Below are 13,036 nucleotides of genomic sequence, written 5' to 3'. Positions count from 1 at the left end.
TGAAAAACGTGAAAATGCCAAGATTATTCTATGCCTACTAGATGGCCTCAGTGAGGTGAACTCACAATCTGATTGTTTAAAGGAACAGCTTCATTCTCATTTATTTAATGCAAACATGCATTTCTGAAGGCCTTATTGCAGAGAGATACCTCGCAAAACGTGAAGCGAGAAAGTGTGTGAGATGAGAGAAACTCCAACGTCTACATACAAGCAGCAACGCTCCCAAGACTTTTGGAAATAATTGAATGCATATTTATGGACAAAAATATATTAAAATGTAAGTGAGTGATCCTGATAGAGGCCTTGCTGGTCCTGATAGCCGACCACTGACAAAACTGACCAGTTGAGAACCATATTTGAGGGCGAGTCGGCAAAAGTACACACATCCCTCACAAAAGTACAGATTCTCATGTTTTTAAAGACTCTGGTAAAAGTTGAAGTACTTGACTTTAATTTTCCTTTAAATTAAAATAAAGAAGTTTAAGTAAAAAGTAGTCATTACTACAACCTGTTTTAGTGTCATGCGTGTAACTGGACCTCACATATTATACTATTACATATTAATACAAAATATTTATCATTTTGTTACCTAATGAATGTATTCAGGCTGAACATCCACCATATAGAACACTAGCAGATGATGATGGTGATCAGGAAAGTCTCTGTTCTCAGTCATGTTTACATCACTGACTCTCTTTGTCTTACCCATGTTAATTCTCGTTGCTTTCTGCCCTGCCTGTTGTGAGCTTTGTAAACTAGCCCATGTCTCTGGTGTGTGAGAGCCAGAAAATGCTACACCAGTGGTAGGTTGAAAAAGCCACGCAATGACAAGTAATAGGTTGATGGGCTGAAAATGATGCACAATGAGAAGAAAAAATATCGATCATGTCACCAACTAGATTCAAAATAAAATAACAAACCTCGTTTGATTGATTGTTAAAAGTAGAAAGTACAGATATTTGTGTAAAAAATGTAATGAGTGAAAGTAATAAGTTGTCCGAAAAATAATACTGAACCAGTAAAATCTACTTGAGTCCAGTAACAAAGTATTTGTGCTTAATTACTTCCCATCTCTGGCCCAGTAGATGCAGATTTATGGTGGGGTCGTCCTGAAAAATGTAACAAATTGTTGGAAACCAAGACTAAGCTCAGCCAACATTAAAACATAATATTGGTTAATAATAAAATGAGGATCTAACTAGGATGAGGAAAATGAGGATCAATGACAATCAAAACTGTGTTTAAAGGCAAAAGCCATATACACATGCCAAACAGCAATAAACCAATTAACATAAAAAGGAACGTCAAGAAAACAGAAATATTCGTGAAGGATGTCTGAAGAAACAGTCAGCTGAAAGTAAAAAAAAAATACAGAACTGGTCATTTAAGCTATAAGTATAAATACCTGGATGATGAATTCTGTAGTATAATCCTTTAATATATTAGTATATAATAGGGGATTATTACAATAGTTTTAAGATTTGACTATTAAAAATTAAAATCAATAAAATAGCTTGAACAGTTAATGCACTTTAATTGTAAAGATACGTTTTTATAGGTTTTATTAGCTTTCAAAAGAATTGTATGTTGCTGTCACATATTTGCATGATTGGATATCTGCATGCAGTAGAAGGTGTAAAGGTCTTTCTATTAAAGAGGATGGTAAATCTCTGTTTCTCTCCAGCAGTTATATATTGTATATTTGATTTGCCAGTTCGGCCCAGCTGACATCAGCAATATGTTGCATTCTCCTTTTGTGATGCTTTTACAGACTTTTACCACAACTTCATTAGGCTCTTTTTTGTTCTGAGCAGCTTTTTGATTCAGACTCCAGAGATATTCCCTATGCTGTTAGATTTCTGCTATTAAAGTCTTCTTTGAAAGTGGATTGTAATGCTTTCACCTCTGCCCTAGACAGGTTCATGGTGATTTCACTGACTGTTGCTTTTGTTTTTGTGTTTTCACAGCTTTCATCATGTTTCTGTCATCAAAAACAATATACTGTATACAGTTAAGGAACACTTGCTTATTCATGCAATTATCCAATTAGCCAATCATGCGGCAGCAGTGCAATGCATAAAATTGTGTATACGGTATTTGGGCATAATTGTGCATAGATTCTCATTAACCATCAGACAGTTGAAAAAGTAATTGTTGCTACCAGATTTTTTTTTTTTTAATATTTCTGTTGATTTCTTGTGATTTGTTTGCACACGGCTTCTAAAGGTAGCCTTGTTCATAACATGACAATGAGTTCAATGTTCCTCAGTTGTCTTTCCAATTTTGGTCTTTTTTTTGATGATCTGAATCCAGTACAACACATTTAGGATGTGGTAAAAAGAAAGATACAGAGCAGAAAGAAACCTGCATATTCATCTGGCAAAAGCTACAGTTTAATTAAATCATGCCAATATAGAGCAGATTCTCAAACAAACCTTTTCAACTTCTTGTGGTTGTCTAATGGTATGAAGAACGCAGTGAGAAGGAAGGCCCTAATCTAAAATAATATAATGTTCCTAATACAGTACTTGGTACATGTATATGATACACTCAGTACCCTTTAAATTAAGATTTTTTTGGTTATGATTTTAGCTGAATGTATTCTTAAAGTCAAAATAACTAATAAACACATTACAGAGTTGATTTTCTCCCAATATTATATGGAAATTAATGACAGCTGTAGTAAGATGTCACTGAAGAATAAGCACAAATATACAAGAATGTATTGCTTAAAAATACTGTAGCTTTTTTTTAGTGTTTTATTATTTTTCATTGTGACTCTGTACACCATCACACACATTTGAAATTAAGCAATTAAGATTAAAATTGCAAACTTTCAGCTTTCATTTGCTGAGTGTTTTATTTACTGTTTAGAAAATATAGCATTTGTTAAATAGTACCTCTATTTTCACATACTCAAAAATAATTGACGGTGGTGTGGTGGGTCGTCTCTTATCCTAGAGATCCCTCATGTCTGTGTTACCTTCTGGTTTTTTCTTTTAGTTATGCTGCCATAGCGAGTCTTGCCAAACTGCAAAGTGACACTAACTTTCAAACAACAATAAGGACACATAATAATCCATATCGTTCTCTTCCTGTCACCCTCTTCTCTCTCTTTCTCTCTCTCTCTCTCTCAGTTAAGTTAAACATGCTCCTGAGGTTCCAGTGACCACCGTTCCTGCCCCTCTCCACAGATCTTCCCACTTCATCCAGGTCTGCCTCTGGATAGTGTCCTCTTCAATTGGAGGCCAGTCTGCAGCTGGGGACGGTTTCTCATCAACCCTTTGGGGATCCATGAAATTCCGGAATAAGAAAAGGAGCTTTAAAGATGGATTTGGACTGTAGTTCATGTCAACAGTCTGCTACACTGAATCAGGACTACAGTTTGCATCTGATCACCATCACTGCACACCTCAACATTGTTTATCTGTAATAAATGGACATTCGCTGCAACCCAGATGAGGATGGGTTCCCTCTTGAGTCTGGTTTCTTTCAATGTTTCTTCCTTATGCCATCTCATCTTGCTCATCAGGGACAAACTTACACTTATAAAGAACATCTTATTCATTCTTTATCACCACATATGTGTAAAGATGCTTTAAGACAATGTTAATTTTTAAAAGCGCTATACAAAGAAAAATAAATTGAATTGGACAAACTAGTGTAATTATAAACATTATGATTATTTGTACTACTTGGATGCAATTTCTTTGCATTTAATGATTGCCTAAAGTCTAGAACTCAATAAATCCTGAGTTTGTGGACACCTGACCATACGATTTGTATGTGATTTTTTAAAACCTCATTCCACATTTTTCTGTTTCTAGTTTTCTGTTAGAATACTCTTTGCTCTTCTGGGAAGATGTTTGACTAAATTCTGGAGTGTGCTTGTGAAGATTTGTGCTCATTCAGCCACAAAGGTTTTAGTAAAGTCTGGTGCTGATGCATGTTGCCAAAGACGTACAGATCACCTCTACTCTTCTCTTCTCATACTGAAGAGAAGAGTTCAGTCCTACTTCATACTCTTCTCATACTGATTAATCCTTAAAAGCAAGACTACTCTGGCCCTGAACTGGCCCAAACCTTTTCCAAGATTTGTAATTTGCTAATAATTGCTACAATTTAAGATATATTTCTTTTATTTATTTTTATTATATAAAGTGCAGTTGTATTTTAATAACAGACCTTATCTTGTAAAAAACAATAACTACAAAAAAGACAATTTACAAATTGATAGTGGAGGCAGATGTTCTGGCAGATTATCGCAGAAATAGATGTTGAACTCAATATGGACTAAATGCATACAGTGGGACTATAAAAGACAAAAGCTACAAGTTAAAACACATAGAAACCAAAATTGAAACAATGGCACCAACTAAGTGAAACAGCAAACAGTTGCATGTGTAACGAGTCAGACAGGAGACTTCAGGCCCAGACATTGTTTCACCTGCCTATCTAAAAGGCTGTCCTGGCAAACTGGCCTCCTTCTTCACTCAGATCTTCAACAGGTCACTGGAGCTGTGTGTAGTTCTCTACTGCTTCAAACGCTCCACTATCATTCTGGTCTGTGATCATAAAGTTATTTAAAAGACTGGTCCTGGACTACCTAAAGGACATCATTGGACCTTTGATGGATCCTCTTCAGTTTGTCTACAGAGCAAACAGGTATGTGGATGATGCAGTCAACATTGGACTGCATTATATTTTGCAACATCTTGATAGACCTGAGACCTATATTTCCTAAATATCTTATTTGTAGACTTTTGTAGAGTTTGGCCTTTAATACAATTATTTCTGACCTTCTCTCTCAGCCAAACTGACCCAGATCTCTGTGCCCACCCTAATTTGTCAGTGGATCACCAGTTTCAGTGGATCACCAGCTGACAGACAGGCAGCATATAGTAAAGCTGAGCAAACTCACATCCAGGTCTCACTATCGGCACCGGTGCTCCCCAGGGTAGCAATCTCTCTGTACTGCTCTTCTCCCTGCACACAAATGACTGCAGCCCTAAAAACCTCTTTGTTAAGCTCCTGAACCTCGCGGATGACACTACAGTCATCGGCCTCATCCAGAAAGGAGAAGAGTCTACTACTTTAGATTAAAGAGTAGATTAAAGAGCTGGCTGTCTGGTGCATTCACAACAACCTAGAGCTCAACACGCTTAAAACAGTGAAGATGATCCAGTCCCCCCACTCACCATCATAAACAGCACTGTAACAACAGTGGAGTCATTTAAGTTTCTGGGTACTACCATCTCTCTGGACCTGAAGTGGGACAATCACATTGACTCCATTGCTTAAAAAGACCAGCAGAGGTTGTATTTCTTTGCCAACTAAGGAAATTCAACCTGCAACAGGAGTCTGTCTTGTGTACATCTATAACTGTCTGGTTTGGTTTATCTACCACACCAGACATCAAGAGACTACAGAAGACAGTCAGGACTGCTGAGAGGATTATTGGTGCCCCCCTGCCCAACCTCCAAGATCTTCACTCCATCAGAGTGGAGAAAAGGGCTAAGAAAATCTCTTTGTACCCCACAAACCGAAACAACTCTCTTAAAACTGTAGCCTTCTGGTTGGTGCTAGAGAGCACCGTCCACCAGAACAGCCAGGCACTAAATATTTTTTTCCGCTGGCTATATTTAGCCTGAACAATTAAAATATTCATAACTACATATTTTCCATCAAAACTGACACATTTGTACATAGAATCCAAATTGTACATTTGTAAACTGCATACTTTGAATAACATCTGTACATTATTTTAAACAATATTTCTACTTCTTTATATTGTAAATTATTTAATTGTCTGTTTTACTTATATATTTTTTATATTACGTCTTTACTTCTCCTGCACTGGAAGCTCCTGGAAGCGCCAAGTCAAATTCCTTGTGTGCATGTAAACATACCTGGTAATAAAGATATTTCTGATTCTGATCAGTGAAGTATGTGACCAGTGTGATATGCTGATGTGGGGGTCTAACTAACATTTTTCCTGCTGATAATGGCGATTAAGCCTATAGAGCCATAGAGGTAGTAAACATTCTCCGTATACAGTGGCGAGAAGGGGAGTGAAACACAAACCAAAGCAAGTGGAAGGAGTGATGTCCTCAGCAGGGCAGGAAGCGTAAACAAAGTCCCTAGCTAGTTAAACTAACCACTTACCTGTAAGGCACAGAACATTTAAACATTTAATTTCTTCAAACCTAAATATAAATAAATTCCTGTCTGATAATAGCCACAAAATGAGAATATTGTAAAAACTATTTACAATATTTAAATAACAATGCCATTATCTTTTGCTATACAGTGCATTTTACAGTGGAAAGTATTCACATCGCTTAATTTTTTCGACATTTTCTTATGTTACTGCCTTATTCCAAAATGGATTTAATTCATTATTTTCCTCAAAATTCTACAAACAAAACCCAATAATGACAACATTATATAAGTTTTTTTAGAATCTTTATTATTTTGAAAATTATTCAAAATTTTAAAATAAAAAAATCACATGTACATAAGTGTTCACAGCCTTTGCCATGACACTCAAAATTTAGCTCAGGTGCATCCTGTTTCTAGTGATCATCCTTTAGATGTTTCTACAACTTGATTGGAGTCCACCTGTGGTAAACTCAGGTTAATTGGAGATGATCTGGAAAGGCATACACCTGTCTAAAGTTATATCTAACAGTGCATGTTAGAGCACTAGCCAAGCCATGAAGTCCAAGGAATTGTCCGAGACAGAATTGTATCAAGGCACAGATCTGAGGAGGGGTACAGAAAACTTTCTGCAGCATTGAAGGTTCCAGTGAGCACAGTGGCCTTCATCTTCCGTAAATGGAAGAAATTTGGAACCACCACGACCCTTGAACGATGGTGGCAGCATCTGTGGGGATGGGTTTTAGGAACTGGGGACTAGTCAGGACTGAGGGAAAGATGAATGCAGAAATGCACAGAAACATTCTTGATAAAAATCTCCTCCAGAGTGCTCTGGACCTCAGACTGGGGAGACAGTTCATTTTACAACAGGACAACGACCCAAAACACAGCCAAGATAACAAAGGAGTGACTACAGAATGACTCTGTGATTGTCCTTGAGTGGCCCATCCAACCAGGTGGAGCTTGAGAGGTTCTGCAAAGAGGAATGGGAGAAACTGGCAAAAAATTCTTGTGCCAAGCTTGTAGCATCATGCTCAATAAGACTTGAGGCTGTAACTGGTGCCAAAGGAGCTTTAACAAAGTATTAAACAGAAGCTGTGAATATGTGAATGTGATTTTTTTTCTTTTTAAATTTGTATCAATTTGTATAGATTTCAAACAAACTTTGTTCATGTTGTCTCTATTGTTTGTAGAATTTTAATCAAAAAAATTAATTTAATCAATTTTGGATTAAGGCTGTAACATAAAATGTGTGAAAAGCCCTGTGAAAACTTTTCAGATGCACTGTACATGGAAAATATTTGAGATTAAATACTAAAATAAATACAATAGATACAAAAAGCCTTCATTTCCTGATATTAAAATCTACAAATGTTAAACTTAACTTAAACTTTAAGTTATCTTAACTTAAACCATCCTTTCGTTGGAACGAACCCACTTTCAAGTGATCATAAAGTATTGAAGCGTGATTGACAAGTGTTTTGTGTTGATTGTATAAAACGTATGTAAAACTAACTTCATGATTTAATCCCTGGGTTTTGCCTTTAAATACCACATTTGTTGTTTATAAAAAGGATAAACCAACATGAAGACGAGACAGTCAATGGGAGAAATGCAATCATCATTCATTTTGAAGTTGTGAAAAAAGAGCAACTTGTAATGTCCTGAAAAAGAAAGATAAAACTTTAGAACTAACTACCTGACATCAAACAGCCTGTCCAGGGAAAACAACAACATTTGCCACCTCAACAGGGTAGGAAGTATTAAAATCTATAATAAATCAGAAGGCCAAATTGGAATTTACAAAGAAAAATAATTGGAACAAAATTAAATGAACTGAGATTAACCTTTCCTAAAGTGATGACAGGACCAAAGAAAATGGATCTTTTATGATCCAAAACAAACAAGCTCATCAGTCAAGCGAGCTGAAGGCAGTAAAAAAAGCAACTCATGATGGTAACTGCTGAATTACAGCCTACAAAACATTCTGTCTGCCAGTTTTCAAAGATATGCATCCAGTCTAAAATGTTGGATGAAAGGAAAAAAATCTCAATGTGATGTTCTATGAGATTAGTGCACCTGGGTAGCAGCAAGAACACACTGGAAAAAATCCCATTGTAATTTAAGAACCTCTGTGGATTGGGACAGTAAGAGGTGGTCTCCACAAGGGTCCTGTTTAAGTTGCCTTTTTTTTTTACATTTATTGCTGGCCCCAACCTTTTCCTCTGTAGAATGACTGACAACACCATAGGGGTCACCTCTCATCATGGTTTAAGGAGTTTGAAGTATTAAATTTGCTGCATCCCACTTCTATCTGCTTGCCTGACCTCATAGTTTATTTCCCAAAACTCACCACTGACCTCAAAGGGCCCCTGCCACCTACTGCTAGTAATTTAGAGTTCAAGTTGGATAACAAAACAAGCATGTTATCTCCTGGTGCTGCAAACCCCTGTTATACAACCAGGACTGTCAAACCTGAGCCTTTAGCAAAACCTCTAATAGACCCAATGTGTGGAGTTTTGGTCTTAGGTCAGGGGTGTACTGCCTTTTATTTTTACTACTAAGATTCCATCTCACAGTTTCCCCCTGTGGACATCTAGGATGCTTTCTGGCTTGGGGTCATATAATAACTCGAATGGGGAATTGAAGACATAAATAAAAAAAATTTAAAACGGTATGATAGTGCACATTCAAGCAACAAAAGTATATGCATGTATAAACTGAGCTGCACTCAAACTCTAACATTGTTAAATTGTTAAGTCTGATTGGAGCAGGAATCCACCAAAGCATGGCATATACCACCTTGGACACTCACCTGTATACGATATGTCTTAGTCAAAAAGTGCTGGATTTATTGTTAAGGGGTACGGTCGACCTGCTGCCAAAGTGCCCACTCCAAATTGGTGAGTCCCCGGTTCAGCTACATGTTTTAAATGCTTAAGGAATGCCCATTCTGCTGAGTAAAATCTGGTGCATTGCCACTTAGGGTGGCAGATGAAGTACTCTTTCTTAAGCATGTTCCAGAGCACCTTTCAGTCCTATGCCTGGGCTTTGAGCAGGGCATGAAAACCATATATATATATATATATATATATATATATATATATATATATATATATATATATATATATATAGTGAGGAAAATAAGTATTTGAACACCCTGCTATTTTGCAAGTTCTCCCACTTAGAAATCATGGAGGGGTCTGAAATTGTCCTCGTAGGTGCATGTCCACTGTGAGAGACATAATCTAAAAAAAAAAATCCAGAAATCACAATGTATGATTTTTTAACTATTTATTTGTATGATACAGCTGGAAATAAGTATTTGAACACCTGAGAAAGTCAATGTTAATATTTGGTACAGTAGCCTTTGTTTGCAATTACAGAGGTCAAACGTTTCCTGTAGTTTTTCACCAGGTTTGCACACACTGCAGGAGGGATTTTGGCCCACTCCTCCACACAGATCTTCTCTAGATCAGTCAGGTTTCTGGCCTGAGGTTGAGCTCCCTCCAAAGATTCTTTATTGGGTTTAGGTCTGGAGACTGGCTAGGCCACGCCAGAACCTTGATATGCTTCTTACAGAGTCACTCCTTGGTTATCCTGGCTGTGTGCTTCGGGTCATTGCCATGTTGGAAGACCCAGCCTCGACCCATCTTCAATGCTTTAACTGAGGGAAGGAGGTTGTTCCCCAAAATCTCGCAATACATGGCCCCGGTCATCCTCTCCTTAATACAGTGCAGTCGCCCTGTCCCATGTGCAGAAAAACACCCCCAAAGCATGATGCTACCACCCCCATGCTTCACAGTAAGGATGGTGTTCTTCTCATCATTCTTCTTCCTCCAAACATGTTTAGTGGAATTATGACCCAAAAGTTCTATTTTGGTCTCATCTGACCACATGACTTTCTCCTATGACTCCTCTGGATCATCCAAATGGTCATTGGCAAACTTAAGACGTGCCTGGACATGTGCTGGTTTAAGCAGGGGAACCTTCCATGCCATGCATGACTTCACACCATGACGTCTCAGTGTATTACCAACAGTAACCTTGGAAATGGTGGTCCCAGCTCTTTTCAGGTCATTGACCAGCTCCTCCCGTGTAGTTCTGGGCTGATTTCTCACCTTCCTTAGGATCATTGAGACCCCACGAGGTTAAATCTTGCATGGAGCCCCAGTCCGAGGGAGATTGACAGTCATGTTTAGCTTCTTCCATTTTCTAATGATTGCTCCAACAGTGGACCTTCTTTGGACAGCTCTTTGGTCTTGGCCATGTTAGTAGTTGGATTCTTACTGATTGTATGGGGTGGACAGGTGTCTTTATGCAGCTAACAACCTCAAACAGGTGCATCTAATTTAGGATAATAAATGTAGTGGAGGTGGACATTTTAAAGGCAGACTAACAGGTCTTTGAGGGTCAGAATTCTAGCTGATAGACAGGTGTTCAAATACTTATTTGCAGCTGTATCATACAAATAAATAGTTAAAAAATCATATATTGTGATTTCTGGATTTTTTTTTTTTAGATTATGTCTCTCACAGTGGACATGCACCTATATATATATATATATATATATATATATATATATATATATATATATATATATATATATATATATATACAGTGGTACTCCGCTTAGCGACCTTAATCCGTTCCTTAAAACCAGTCGAAATGCGAAAAGGTCGAAGAGCAAATGTACATGCAATATACAATATACACGCAGTAAATTGTTATATTGACCGCTAAATAACACTTTATTGTTCACAAACCGAAGTTTAATTTATGATAGATGCTCTCTCCATGAAGGCTGAGGCGAGACTGGGAAGATCCTTTCCCTCGCTCCACGTGGGTCGGGGTTAAAAAAAAGGTCGATAAGCAGGCATTTGGTCGTTCAGCGGGCGCACATTTCAGTCGAAAAACTGTTCACTAAGCGAAAAGGTCGATGTCCGAGCTGGTCGATAAGTGGGGTACCACTGTATACATATATACAGTGGGGGGATTCCTGACAGGGGGATTCCTGACATAACTGACGTTAAGTGGCAAATTTGCGCCCCCCTTGTGCTATAAGTGGTACTTATCTCGACCTCGGTTAACTCGCCAACCCTATTAAGTCGACGTTTTTGAAGTGGAACCACCAAATTCTCGCTTTGTCTTAGTATTTTCTAATCGGTTATGTCGATTCTTTTATGTCGCCGAACCCTAATATCTCGAGCACAAGGGGGGGCAAATTTGCCACTTAACGTCGGTTATGTCAGGAATCCCCCTGCCACGCAGAACTGATATCTGACCAAGGCACTAACTACCAGGGTGGACAGAGAGAGTTAAAAGATGCTTTAAAGAATTGCAGCCAAGAACTTCAACGGCATCTTGCCAAACAGAAGATCGAATTCCGATTTAACCCACCTAATGCCCCTCACTTTGGTGGCAGCTGGGAAAGGGAGATCCGATCTCTTAAAAATGCCCTCCGTACAGTAGTAGGTGTGCAAACAGTAACAGAAGAAGTTCTTCAAACAGTACTTATCGAAATTGAAGGAATCCTTAATAGCAAACCTTTAGGTTATGTCTCCTCCAATGTAGCAGATTTAGACCCAATCACCCCAAATCTTCTGCTCATGGGGCGGCTAGACAGCTCTTTACCTCAAGTAATATACCCTGCCGACGAACTCATAGGACGACGTAGATGGAGACAGAGTCAAGTTCTCACTGATCACTTTTGGTGCATTTCCTGGAGCAGATGGACAAGTTAGGTCTGCAGAGGTCAACGTTAAAGGTCGATTATACACACGACCAGTTACCCGACTCATTAATCTACCAGAGATAGCAGTTGAAGACAACACCAAGATCAAATCGGCAGACTTTTAGCTAAGATTTAGAAGCAAATATGCTATGCATATTTGGGGGCGGCAGTGTTAGAAAGGATTCCTATTTAGTTGTAATTCCATGCTTCACCACTAGAGGCAGATATACAGCTTACCAAGCAATGACAAGCTATCTGTGACATCACAGTGCACCGTCCTCCACCAAGAGTATAAAAGACCAGAACACGGAGCTGCTGCAAGCAGTCTGCATCACGCAACCTTTGATTGACTCTTTCTCTTTGACTTATGTCTAACGGGTGAAAGGGCAGCCTCTTCCTCCTGTGAAGAAGGCTCATCCTCTTCATCACTTTCAAATAGCTGTGTGTTAACATCCGAATGGTGAGCGCTAGTAGCTCCCGTAATTGTGTCGATGTCATCAGCATAAGTCCAAGCCAGCACGGGGATCTGAACAGAGCAGACCTCTGTGCCCATGTTGTAACAGTACTGAACATTATTTAAGCCAATGTACCACTTTCCAGGCATTTAGTACAGAGCAGATGATCAAATGGATCAAAGACAACAAGCGTTGTTGGAAATGCGGGCGATCACACTTAGCCAAAGACTGTACCTTAAAGAAGCCCTGTCGTTTATGCAGTGGGAAACATCTTCAAATCCTTCATGAGGTGAACAGCCAACCTCAAAAGGAGAGTACCTGTTTAGTGAGTTCCACGAACAAAACCCTGTATCTAGACAGGCCACAAGGTTCCAAGCGCGTCCTGCTGAAAGTGATTCCTGTTGTATTACAACACAACAATCGAGCCCTGAACACTTATGCAGTACTCGATGACGGATCCGAAAGGACTATGTTACTTCCAGCTGCAGTTAAGAAACTAGGGTTACAAGGACAGAAGGAAGATCTAATATTAAGAACTATTCGACAAGATATGAGGAAACTAAATGGAGCAGCAGTTTCCTTTAGAATACGTTCTATATCAAAGCCCCAAAAGAGTTATTGGATCCAGAATGCCTTTACCTCTGAGCACTTAGGTTTAGCTGAACATTCGTATCCCATTGCAACACTC

The sequence above is a fragment of the Silurus meridionalis genome, chromosome 25 (genome assembly GCF_014805685.1).
Source record: "Silurus meridionalis isolate SWU-2019-XX chromosome 25, ASM1480568v1, whole genome shotgun sequence".
NCBI classification, from domain to species: Eukaryota; Metazoa; Chordata; class Actinopteri; order Siluriformes; family Siluridae; genus Silurus; species Silurus meridionalis.
The sequence above is the reverse complement of the archived record's forward strand: the minus strand, read 5'-3'. Positions refer to the sequence as shown.